Source organism: Ailuropoda melanoleuca, chromosome 17, assembly GCF_002007445.2.
Source record: "Ailuropoda melanoleuca isolate Jingjing chromosome 17, ASM200744v2, whole genome shotgun sequence".
Lineage (NCBI taxonomy): Eukaryota > Metazoa > Chordata > Mammalia > Carnivora > Ursidae > Ailuropoda > Ailuropoda melanoleuca.
In genome coordinates, this window is record NC_048234.1 from 15650647 (window position 1) to 15660796 (window position 10150).

The 10150-nt window shown below is 55.4% G+C and overlaps 1 protein-coding gene and 1 long non-coding RNA gene across 2 annotated transcripts in view; one reads left to right on the plus strand and one right to left on the minus strand.

The window, feature by feature from the left end:
- Positions 1-10150, minus strand: part of SHC3 (SHC adaptor protein 3) — a 100679-nt gene that overhangs the window by 44623 nt on the left and 45906 nt on the right. The window lies entirely within an intron of this gene.
- Positions 10039-10150, plus strand: part of LOC109489697 — a 43416-nt gene continuing 43304 nt past the window's right edge. Inside the window, exon 1 of the long non-coding RNA XR_002142765.1 lies at positions 10039-10104. This is a non-coding gene — a long non-coding RNA (uncharacterized LOC109489697). The remainder of the gene's footprint in view (positions 10105-10150) is intronic.

A 10150-nucleotide genomic window follows, 5' to 3' on the forward strand; every position in this document is an offset into this window, starting at 1 on the left:
TGATGGCACCCTCTGGACCCTCCCTCCCCTTCCTCCAAGCCAGCTCCTGTTCCCATGAGCTGTCTCTGCAAATTCGTCCACACCCGCCATGCCCCCAAATGTGGAGGGCAACCTGCTTGCATACGTCTGCCCCCAGCAGGCCCTTCACTCCCTTGCCACACTCCCCTTCCTTGACTTTCTTGACCCCACGCTGTTCTGACGTCCTCTGGCCTCCTGGTGCTCTTTGCCATGTTTTGCCTTCTCTGTGACTCAGCCTCAGGGCTCCATCCTGCCCACCTCCTCTCTGTCCTCTGTGTAATTTGGACGAGTGGATGAGCAGGGGACAATCTGAGAACGAGCTCACTGACCCCAACTCCTGTCTCAGTGCACACAAAGGCCCTGATCCTCTCTGGACCTGGATGAAGCCCCAGACACACCCCGTATCTAACCCACCCACTTTCAGCCAAGAAAGTGTCCCCATGTACTTACAAGTCACCCCATTTTCCTAGTTCCAGTAATAAAGATGTCCAGCCCAGGTAACAGTAAACACCCTTAACATCACTTAAAACTAGAGCCACCCTCCCCCGCTTAGAGCTGCCTGGGGCGGAGACTCCAGGAAGCCAAGGACAGCAGGTGCCTCCCAGCCTTCAGGCTGCAGCTTCTGACAACTTGGCCAGGTGGGGAGGTGGGGACACATGCAGAGAGGAAGTCAGGCGCAGACAGTAACGCCACCAGCCCCAGGGCTACGTGCCCNTAACATCACTTAAAACTAGAGCCACCCTCCCCCGCTTAGAGCTGCCTGGGGCGGAGACTCCAGGAAGCCAAGGACAGCAGGTGCCTCCCAGCCTTCAGGCTGCAGCTTCTGACAACTTGGCCAGGTGGGGAGGTGGGGACACATGCAGAGAGGAAGTCAGGCGCAGACAGTAACGCCACCAGCCCCAGGGCTACGTGCCCCCCTCCAGTAACGCCACCAGCCCCAGGGCTACGTGCCCCCCTCCCCCTCCGGTAGAGCGAAGGTTGCATCTGGCTCCTTGCTCCTTTGGAGGTTCCGCCCCAGGAATATCTGGGTGCCCGTGCTGTGAAACGATTGGTGTTGGTCCTTCATTTGCCCACACATCTGTCCCCTGCAGGGTCCACGCCCATGGGGCAGCTATGGCCCTCTTGCTGCCATGGATCCAGTGGGCTCAGGGCCCACATGAGGTGCGCCTTGCCCCCAGCCCCTGAGCCTGGTCATCAGTAGGAGGCTGTCAGCAACAGCCACTCCTGGCGTGGAGACCAACAGTGCACCAGGCGCCCCTCATTCTAGTGACACACATGCCAAAATCCGCATCATCTCCTTGAAGCCCCTCATTCTGTCTGAAGCAAGAAGGAACCCCACCTGCGGTGTGTGTGTGGAGGGGGTGGGATCACAGGGATCTTGCCAAAGAAACAGGCTCCATAAGCCCCACCTTGTCCTGTGATTCCTCCCAGCTGGGTGCTAGGCAAGTAACAGCAAAATACATCCCCACCCCCATCTTGTCTTCTCAAGCCCTATCCAGTGGCCATTGTCTGTCGGGACTGCTGGAGCCAAACCCCTGGGGCCTCTATGGCTCCCTCCACCCACTCCTGCCCTAAGGGGTCCTACTGTCTCTGCTACAAATGCATCCTTAGTCTTTATCTCAAGCCCCCACATGTCCTCCAGGGCCAGGATTTTGGAGACAATTCCCAAACCCAACTGAGAGCTTCATCTCATTGTCTCAAAGTCTTCTCAGACATCCTTCAAACCAAGCCTTGACTGGTCCCCCCACAGGCTTTCTGTCCCTGGTCTTCCCATGGGGGAAAACAGGACTGGGATCCACAGGGTTGCCCCCACCCCACACTCAGAAGCTGTCTTTGATCCTCCAGCATCCCCCCTAACGCCAAACCCATCCCACCCTGACCACCAAGGAGAAGTGTGCAAGACAGTGTGCGTTTTCAAGAAACCTGCGGAGGAGACCAGTGACACGTGGAATTGTCCAGAGAAGACCATGGCCATTGTTGGATGTTGGGCACTGCTGACTACTCGAGAGCAGTCCTGTCTTTCGGAGAAACTAGAGGCCAAGGACGCCCATCAGCAAACAAGCCTCATGCAAAGGGGGCTGCAGACCAAGGGGTAGAAGAGGAAGGTACGAGACAACACAAACTGGATCTGGGCCCAGAGAGGAGCGCGGCACACAGGCGGGCAGGGGAGGCGTGGCCGTGCAGCATGGGCCGGATGTGCAGAGCCGTGGGCGGGGGGGTTCAGAAAGTGGCTGAGGAGGGACAGACCACAGAGGCCCTTCACGCAGGCTGACAAGACTGACAGGGAGCTGAGTGGATGTCAGCCGCCATGTGCAGGACAAGGAGGTGGCAAGAAATGGCAGGCAGGGAGGCTAGCCAGACATTGGCGGCAGAAGTGGCAAAGCAGACACTGGGGAAGAAACTTGCAGGTGCCTACCCGTGCCAAGTGACGCCCAACGTGTTCATGTCACGAGACGGCCTCTCTCCCTTCCCAAGGACACATGAAAGCCGGTCGGCATGTCTGCCCTGAAGCCACGAGACACAGGTGGGTGATGTCACAGAGCCAGATACCCAGCCACACAGTGAGGACGGAGCCAGGAGGCCGCCCCCCGCCCCGGGGGCCAAGGGGCAGAGCAATTGGCTCCCGCTCAGAGCCATCCACAGGAAAAGCCATCCCCATTCCCCAGCGCCTGCCACCCAAGCATCCAAATATAACCGAACCATCAGGCACACGCAGAGTTGCACAGTAACCCTGGCCGTCAAAAATACTTCAGACTTAATTTCTAAAAAGCAGTTTCACTGGAACGGGTTGGAACCGCCTAAGTCTTCCAACGATAAGTATGTCACAAGCGTCAGCGGTGCCGTGCCTTGAAGATCTGTGCAGCTCTGGAGAAATCAGTGCGGCGCCAAAGCAACCTCGCTGACGGCTCGTAGCTTTGCAGACTCACCCCTGCCATCATGATCCCGACATTCTCAGCGTTTTTGGTCCGCCCCCTGCACACGCGGGGTGCAAATAAACACTGGCTGATGGTTACCAGACACAGACAAACACAACAGATCCTGTAAGTCCCCGTAAAAACCCCAGAGGAAACTAGGAACGAGGATCCTTACCCAGGCTGACCGGTATCTCATATAATGAAAGATGAACCCTGGGAAGGATAGGAAGGTATGGACCCAAGAGTAAAGCCCACCTATGGCTAATATTGCTTTCGGTTAAAAGAACTAAGGTTCAAGTTCGCTCGAGGTCACAGGGAGAGCCGCAGACATCTTCGACAGACGGGGGGCTTGCTTTAGTCTTACGAACACTTTCCCCGAATCCTCTTTTCCCCTTTAAAATTCTCACTGTTGGGTTAGAAAAAGTCTTCCGCTTCCAACCCAACCGCTTTGCGATGCTGACGAGCCAAATCCAAGAGAGAGAAGCGCACTGTGGCTACTCTGTTAGGCAGATGCAACTTCATAAAGAAGTCATGTCCTCAGGCCGGCGGGATGGGTCCGCGGCTGTGCTGCCCTGCGGGCCCCGAGGGTGCCACTGTCTTCAGGGCATCATTGAGGCGATGGCCATGGAGCAGAGATGACTCCACCGACCCATGGAAACCTGGCCGTCTCAGCCTCCACTGCCAGATTTCAGGAGCCACTTATCCATTTGGAGAGATGCATCTTCTAAGATCAAATTTCACAAGCGTATGGCACCCGATTCCATTGAAATCTGCTTCCTGCTAGCAAGGCAGGAATACCGGAGATGCGAGCAAACTTGACCCCAAAGTTTCTGGCCCTTGGGATACATACACTAATAACAGCAGGGGATACCTTGTCAGGCCCTGTTCCCCATGCTCTCGACATATGGCCTCATTTAATCCACACACACCTGGAAGTTGGGCCATTCACGCTGGTGTTACTGTTGGGGAAATGGAGGCAGGTGAGCTAAGCCATATGCCCTAGAGTGCGCAACCAGCAAGTGCCTGACCCTCGGAGCCCAGGGAGTTGGACCCTGAGACCACGAATCCACAGCTGCAAAGCCCAGCTGTGTGGGAGGTACCACAGAGATGGCGTTTCTTCTAAACTCCAGTCTGTGGGTCTCGAGGTGCCTTTCCACCTGCTCCCTGGCAAGGCGGGACTTAGAATCCCATGGTCCTCGCAGGACGCTCTAGACGCCATTATAATCCACCGGGAGCTCGAGGGATGGGGACCAGAAACCAGAATCTGTCCTGGGGGATAAAGAAACCACGTGAACCTATGCTCCATGGCAAAAGGAGCAGGCCGCGGATGGCCTGACGACATGCACAAGTCCTAGTGTAATAGTGCTGCGTGAGAGAGGACAGATGACAGAGCACATGCTGCATGCTCCTGTTTATATAGGAACACCAGGAAATGCAGGTGACCTGTAGTGACACAGCCTTGGAGGGCTAGAGGACAGCAGGAGGCGTGGGGGCAGCTGCAAGGCCCCCGGGGTACAGATGGCACCCCGTGAAGCTTGGGGCAGGCCTCCATCCCAGTCCCCCGAGCCCCCACCTCTACCAAACGCCGGCCTCCTCTCGGTCTCCGATGTTGCCATGTCTGTAAAATGGTGGCTCTGTCATCACCCAGCCGTGCCTGTCCTGTCCCACTTGTTAGAGCACAGGAGACGGAGGGCCACCCACTGGGGTGGCTCAAGTCCTCCCCTTGAGCTCCTGCAGCTGGCAGGGTGCAGGCCCGAGGGCTGTAGCTAAAGCCAGGTGCAGGCAATAGGAGGATGCCGAATGCAGCCCTGCTCAGCAGTCACGTGCCACTCAGACGTGGCCTCTGTGATCGTTTTCTATATATTATGAAGTTTGGACATCTAAAAAAACCTTCCTGACTGGGGAGAGGTACCCCTCCTGGTCTGGCCAATTCTCAGCCAAGGGCTCAGCCCCAAGCACACCTGCAAGGTGCAAACCAACCCAGCCAGAGCCAGACCTTCTCTGTCTGGCCCGTCTATGCATCCAGAACTACATTCCTCTGCCTGAATTGTCGCGGGGCCAGGGGCCAGGCAAGTAGGGGCGCTGCATAGCTCACTCTGAGCTCACTGAGATTATTCAGACTGGCTGGGGTCGCCCTGCCCTGCCCTACCTACCCAAGGAAACTGCATGAAGCCTCTGGCTTCAGCTCTCCTCTCCTGTCCTCTGCCTTCTGCCCAGCCTGGCCCTATCTGTGTTCCTGAGTAAGTGCTGTCCCTCCTGTCTCGGGGACATGGAAGATATTCCTGGGCTGCTTCTGTGTCAGCTTTGATGGCCATACCAGACCATCACATAAAAACAAAGAACAGGGGGCCTAGTGGGTTTCCATGGAGTTTTAAGGAACAACAACAACAAAAGTATGATCCTTCCATGATTAACTGTGTAGGAAACATTCCTGAAGTATTTCCATTAAAAGTCTTAAGGGGAGGGGCGCCTGGGTGGCACAGCGGTTGAGCGTCTGCCTTCAGCTCAGGGCGTGATCCCGGCGTTATGGGATCGAGCCCCACATCAGGCTCCTCCACTGTGAGCCTGCTTCTTCCTCTCCCACTCCCCCTGCTTGTGTTCCCTCTCTCGCTGGCTGTCTCTATCTCTGTCAAATAAATAAATAAAATCTTTAAAAAAAAAAAAAAGTCTTAAGGGGAGAAAGGATCTGTCACTGCCCCCAGGTTCCAGACTCTGGGTTTGCCAGGAATAGAAGCTCTGTTTCCCGTGAGCTGGGATGGACAGGGACACAATTGGGGTTCATTTTTCCTTGTCTGCTGCCAACAAGGGTTGTGTTTGGGGACATGGCCAGGGACATCCCAGCCAGGGATGATGGTGTTCCCAGGACAGGCAGGGTGCAGAGGGAGGGGGGGGCACCAAATCGCTCCCCTTCACCAAATCACTCGTGTCTTGAACTCTAAAGAGACAAGATCAGAAAAATGTCACCAAAGTGGGGACGAAGGGGATTCTACCCCACACACTGTGACTTTGGGCATTAGGAAGGTGACTTGGGGGTGTTTTTTTGCATGCCTCATGTATTACGTTCCTGTGTACTCAGATTAAACCGTGCCCCAGCCTTGAAGCTTTGGATCTCACAGATCCAAATCACGAATCCAGAACTTAGGTGACTGTTTGCCTTCCAAGTGACTGCATTCAGGGCATCAGACATTTGACGCCCGCCCGGGGATGTGGCACAAGTTCTGGACTGGGAGGTTCGGCAAGTGCTGGAAAATCCCATCGCATGGACACCTCCTCAGGGCCTGTATTTTCTTCCGACTTCTGAAGCTGAGAGGTCCTTGATCACTGCACCAAGCAGCTCCCACCTTCTGACTCCCATTAAGAGGTTTGAAGGACCAGGTGTGGGAACCCGCCAGGCAGCAGGCTGTCCAGGGGCGCAGGCCGTCCTGCAGCAGGCTGGGGTGGAGAGGAGCTGGGGGCCGGCTGGCGGGCGGGCAGGTGGGCTGGTGGCTCTTGCTCTGCTCCAATTGGCTTCCCACAAGCCTCTCCTAGGGACACAAGACTAAGGAACATAACGCAAAACCCACCTCCCTAAGACACGCAGTCACTTTCCAAAACCCTCAAGGTTGTTAGTGATAGAAATGCCTCCGAGTCCCTGTATTGTCCGCGCTGGCAAGGAACAGATACGTGTTTCTTCACCAATAGGACCCTGTGGATCCATGCGCCCACGGAGATCTACAGGCAGAGGTTAGGGCGCACGTGCTAATTCTGTCCCCGCCACCCCAGACGCATGAGCCACACTCTCATGGGCTCTGAGGGCCAAATGAGATCATCCACGAGCCCAAGGAGCGTCTTCACATTCACGGGGCCTGGCATGGGCCAAAGGCAACATGACTGTCAATGTTGCCATCATCAGTACTCATGTCAAAGCTCCAAGGACGCATCTGCCTTCAGAACCGAGAGGACCTTGAACTATGGAGACACACGAACTGATCCTAGAATTGATTATACCGTTGACCTCTGAACCACACAGGCCAGAGTTGCATGGGTCCACTTGTGTGTGGATTTTTTAAATAAATACGGTACAGTCCCGTAAATGCATCCTCTCTTCCTTACAATCTTCCCAGTGACATTTTCTCTTCTCTAGCTTACTTTATTCTAAGAATATACTATATGATATATATAACATATAAAATATGTGTTAATTGACTGTTTATGTTTTTGGTAAGGCTTCCCGTCAACAGCCTATTAGCAGTTACGTTTTTGAGAAATCAAAAGTTGTACATGCATTTTTGACTGTGCCGGGGGTGGTGGTCCATGCCCCTAACCTAACCTCCGTGTTGTTCAAGGTCAACTTTCTATACATAATTACATACATGTGCATATATACACATATAGACAGAGACAGCATCAGAGACAGAGAGAGAAGGAGACAACTGTAGAGTCCCGGCAGCCAATTCTGGCTCCAAACATGACGCACGTTCACATTGACCATAATCAGATTCATCTGCAGACATATGGTCCCTAGAAACATATGGTCTCTAGAAAACTACAGGAAAATAAGTAGACCCGTGTGTAAGCATGAGCTACTGAAGAGACCACTCTTGGATTTGTACTAACATCTTATCCTTAGTCTCATGTGCCAAAACGATGTGGACGGTGGCCGGGGCAGTGGGTCCACTCTGCACCGTGGGTCTGCTGTGCACGCACATACCTGTCCACGCACACGGACAAACGTGCACGCATCCAGTGGCTCCAGATATTCTTGCCTGAATTGCACAAATCCTCAAGAAGTCAATAATGGAACCAGAAGTTAATTTTCCTCTTTTCCAGTCAAGGAGACTTGGACCCATGAAACAGTAACGGGGTTGTCAGCACAGCAAATGCCAGAGACTCTTCCCCAAAGGAAAGAAATGGTATTTCCCTGAGTCCTGAGGGAAAAGACCTCCTCACTTGGCACGATTTCGCCGCCCTGGCCCCTCATGTCGGGAGGACTACATGCAGATACTCTGAGACGGAGCAGAATAAACACATTCCCAACAGCAAATGGCACTCATGGTTCGCGGCCACTTGGGATCCCGGCCGGCTCCCCTCCTAATTTGGGGGCCATCCCATCCCAGCCAATTCCCCTCCTGATCTTGGGGGCTGTCCCCTCAAGCTCCCCACTCAGGGCAGCTGGAGGTTAGGGGGTCCCTGGAGCCCAGGGATCAGAGGCTGGGAGAGCCAGGCTGTACCCCACACTCCCTCCTCTTCTAGGGGTGCTCCTGGTCACCATGTTATCAATATCAACAACCACAGATTATCATACGCATTAACTCCGGAAAACGAGAGACGTGAAGTTAAAAAAGCCGAAGAACAAAGCCCTAGGAATAAGCACTCCATGGACGCAATGGGCTTTTCTTCAAAACTATGTTGAATATCAGGCAAAGACCTACAGGGCCACCAGTCAAAGGACGATGGACGGGCAGAGCAGATACCGAGGTGCGCGAGGCCAGGAGAAGCGTGGGCAGAGCAGGGCATGGAGAACTACAGATTTCGGGGTCAGGGACCCCGGGGGGAGGCCGGCACCGGGCTCCTGGAGGCACCCACCCGAGTTCCACAGGAAGTGCCTTATAGGGAGAGAACCCATCTATAAGGCAAGAGAGAAAAGGCTGGTTTGACTGTTCCTCACTGAACACTGTGTTAATTGTACCCCTTGCGACATCTGGGTGGCCCAGTTGGTGAAGCGTCTGCCTTTGGCTCAGGTCATGATCCCAGGGTCCTGGGATCAAGTCCCACATCAGGCTCCTTGCTCAGCAGAAGTCTGCTCGTCCCTCTGTCTGCCACTCCCCTGCTCCTGCGCTTGTTTGCTCTATTAAATAAATAAAATTTTTAAAAAATTACACCCTTTGTGTGGGCGGCCTGTGCTCCTGGAGTATTTACTGAGACAAAACATACCTCCCTTTCCTGATCACTGCGGTCTGCTTATTACGGACAGCTCTATCTGAAGAGAGGTGTGGGACTTTCTGTCAGTATTTACCTGCTTCCCCGTACATGTGAGCATGGAGTCCCCTCACTGGGGAACAGGAGGGGCCCCAGTGGAGCACAGGACTCACTGGTTAGCCTTTGGAGAATGTGTCCGGCAGTCGCTGGGGGTAAAGGTGTCCTCGGCTGAAAGGCAGAGCCAGAGGGGGCTGGGGCGTCTGGGACCGGAGGGCAGCGTCCAGGCTCACTAAGATGGACTCCGCAGCGTAGGAGGGCAGCTTGCACACGCGCACACACACGCACACACGTGCACACACGCACATGTCCACACACGTCATGAAGAGCCAGCACCCCAAGGGTGGGGACAGCTGACCTCCGCCTTCATGCCTCTCATCAACCTGAGATGTAAGAACCATTCTTCCCATTTGGAAAAAAAAAATGAATAACTACAATAAAAGTAATTAAGTTCAGAGAAGGTGTGTAAGTCTTCCCAGAACCACCGTGTATTAGAGGAAACAGAATCTGAATTAGATCCTCCGGGTCTGAAGCCGGGTTTCCCAGGCCTGAGTGTCCTTTGAGGCTCACGCAATGCACACAGTGGCCCAGGGGCCGCACTGCCATCAGCTCCGCCGTGAGCAAGGAAGCGTGCACCCCCGAGGTCTCCCAGAAATGAGGGTGCCTCCCAGCAGGCCAGGGCAGCACGTCACGTGGGCCAGGCCGCCTGGACCTGCAGGGGACCCTGGGCACACCGCTGCAGCCCTATGCCTTTGTTTCTCGTGAGAACACATAACATGCCCACCTCGCCGTGTAAAGTTCTCTGAGGACGCCGCCGCAAACGTACACCATCCTGTGACCGCGCGTGAGGGGTGGCGCCCAGCCTGCGTGAGCCAGGCCAGCGAGGGCCTCGCACGCAGCCTCTCACCCAGACGACAAGGCGCAGGAGAGGACATATCCCTGTCCATCTCGCTCTCCGCCTCCGGCCAAGATCGCGGACCCAGCCCCGCGGCAGGGTGGACCGGGTCCTCCCGTCTGTGGGGCTGGAGCATGCGCACAGCAGCCCTGCCCCGTGGGCAGCGGGAGCGGCGAGGACAAGAGCCAGCCCTGCCGCGGGGTCTGCTGGGTCCTCTGGTCTGTGGGGCTGGAGCATGCGCACAGCAGCCCCACCCCGGGGGGCAGTGGGACAGGCGAGGAGACCGTGCGGGCTTGGAGTTGAGAAGGCGCCGCCAAACGCGTGAGTGAGGACGAGGAGGGCGGGCCACACGGGGGGGGGGGGGGGG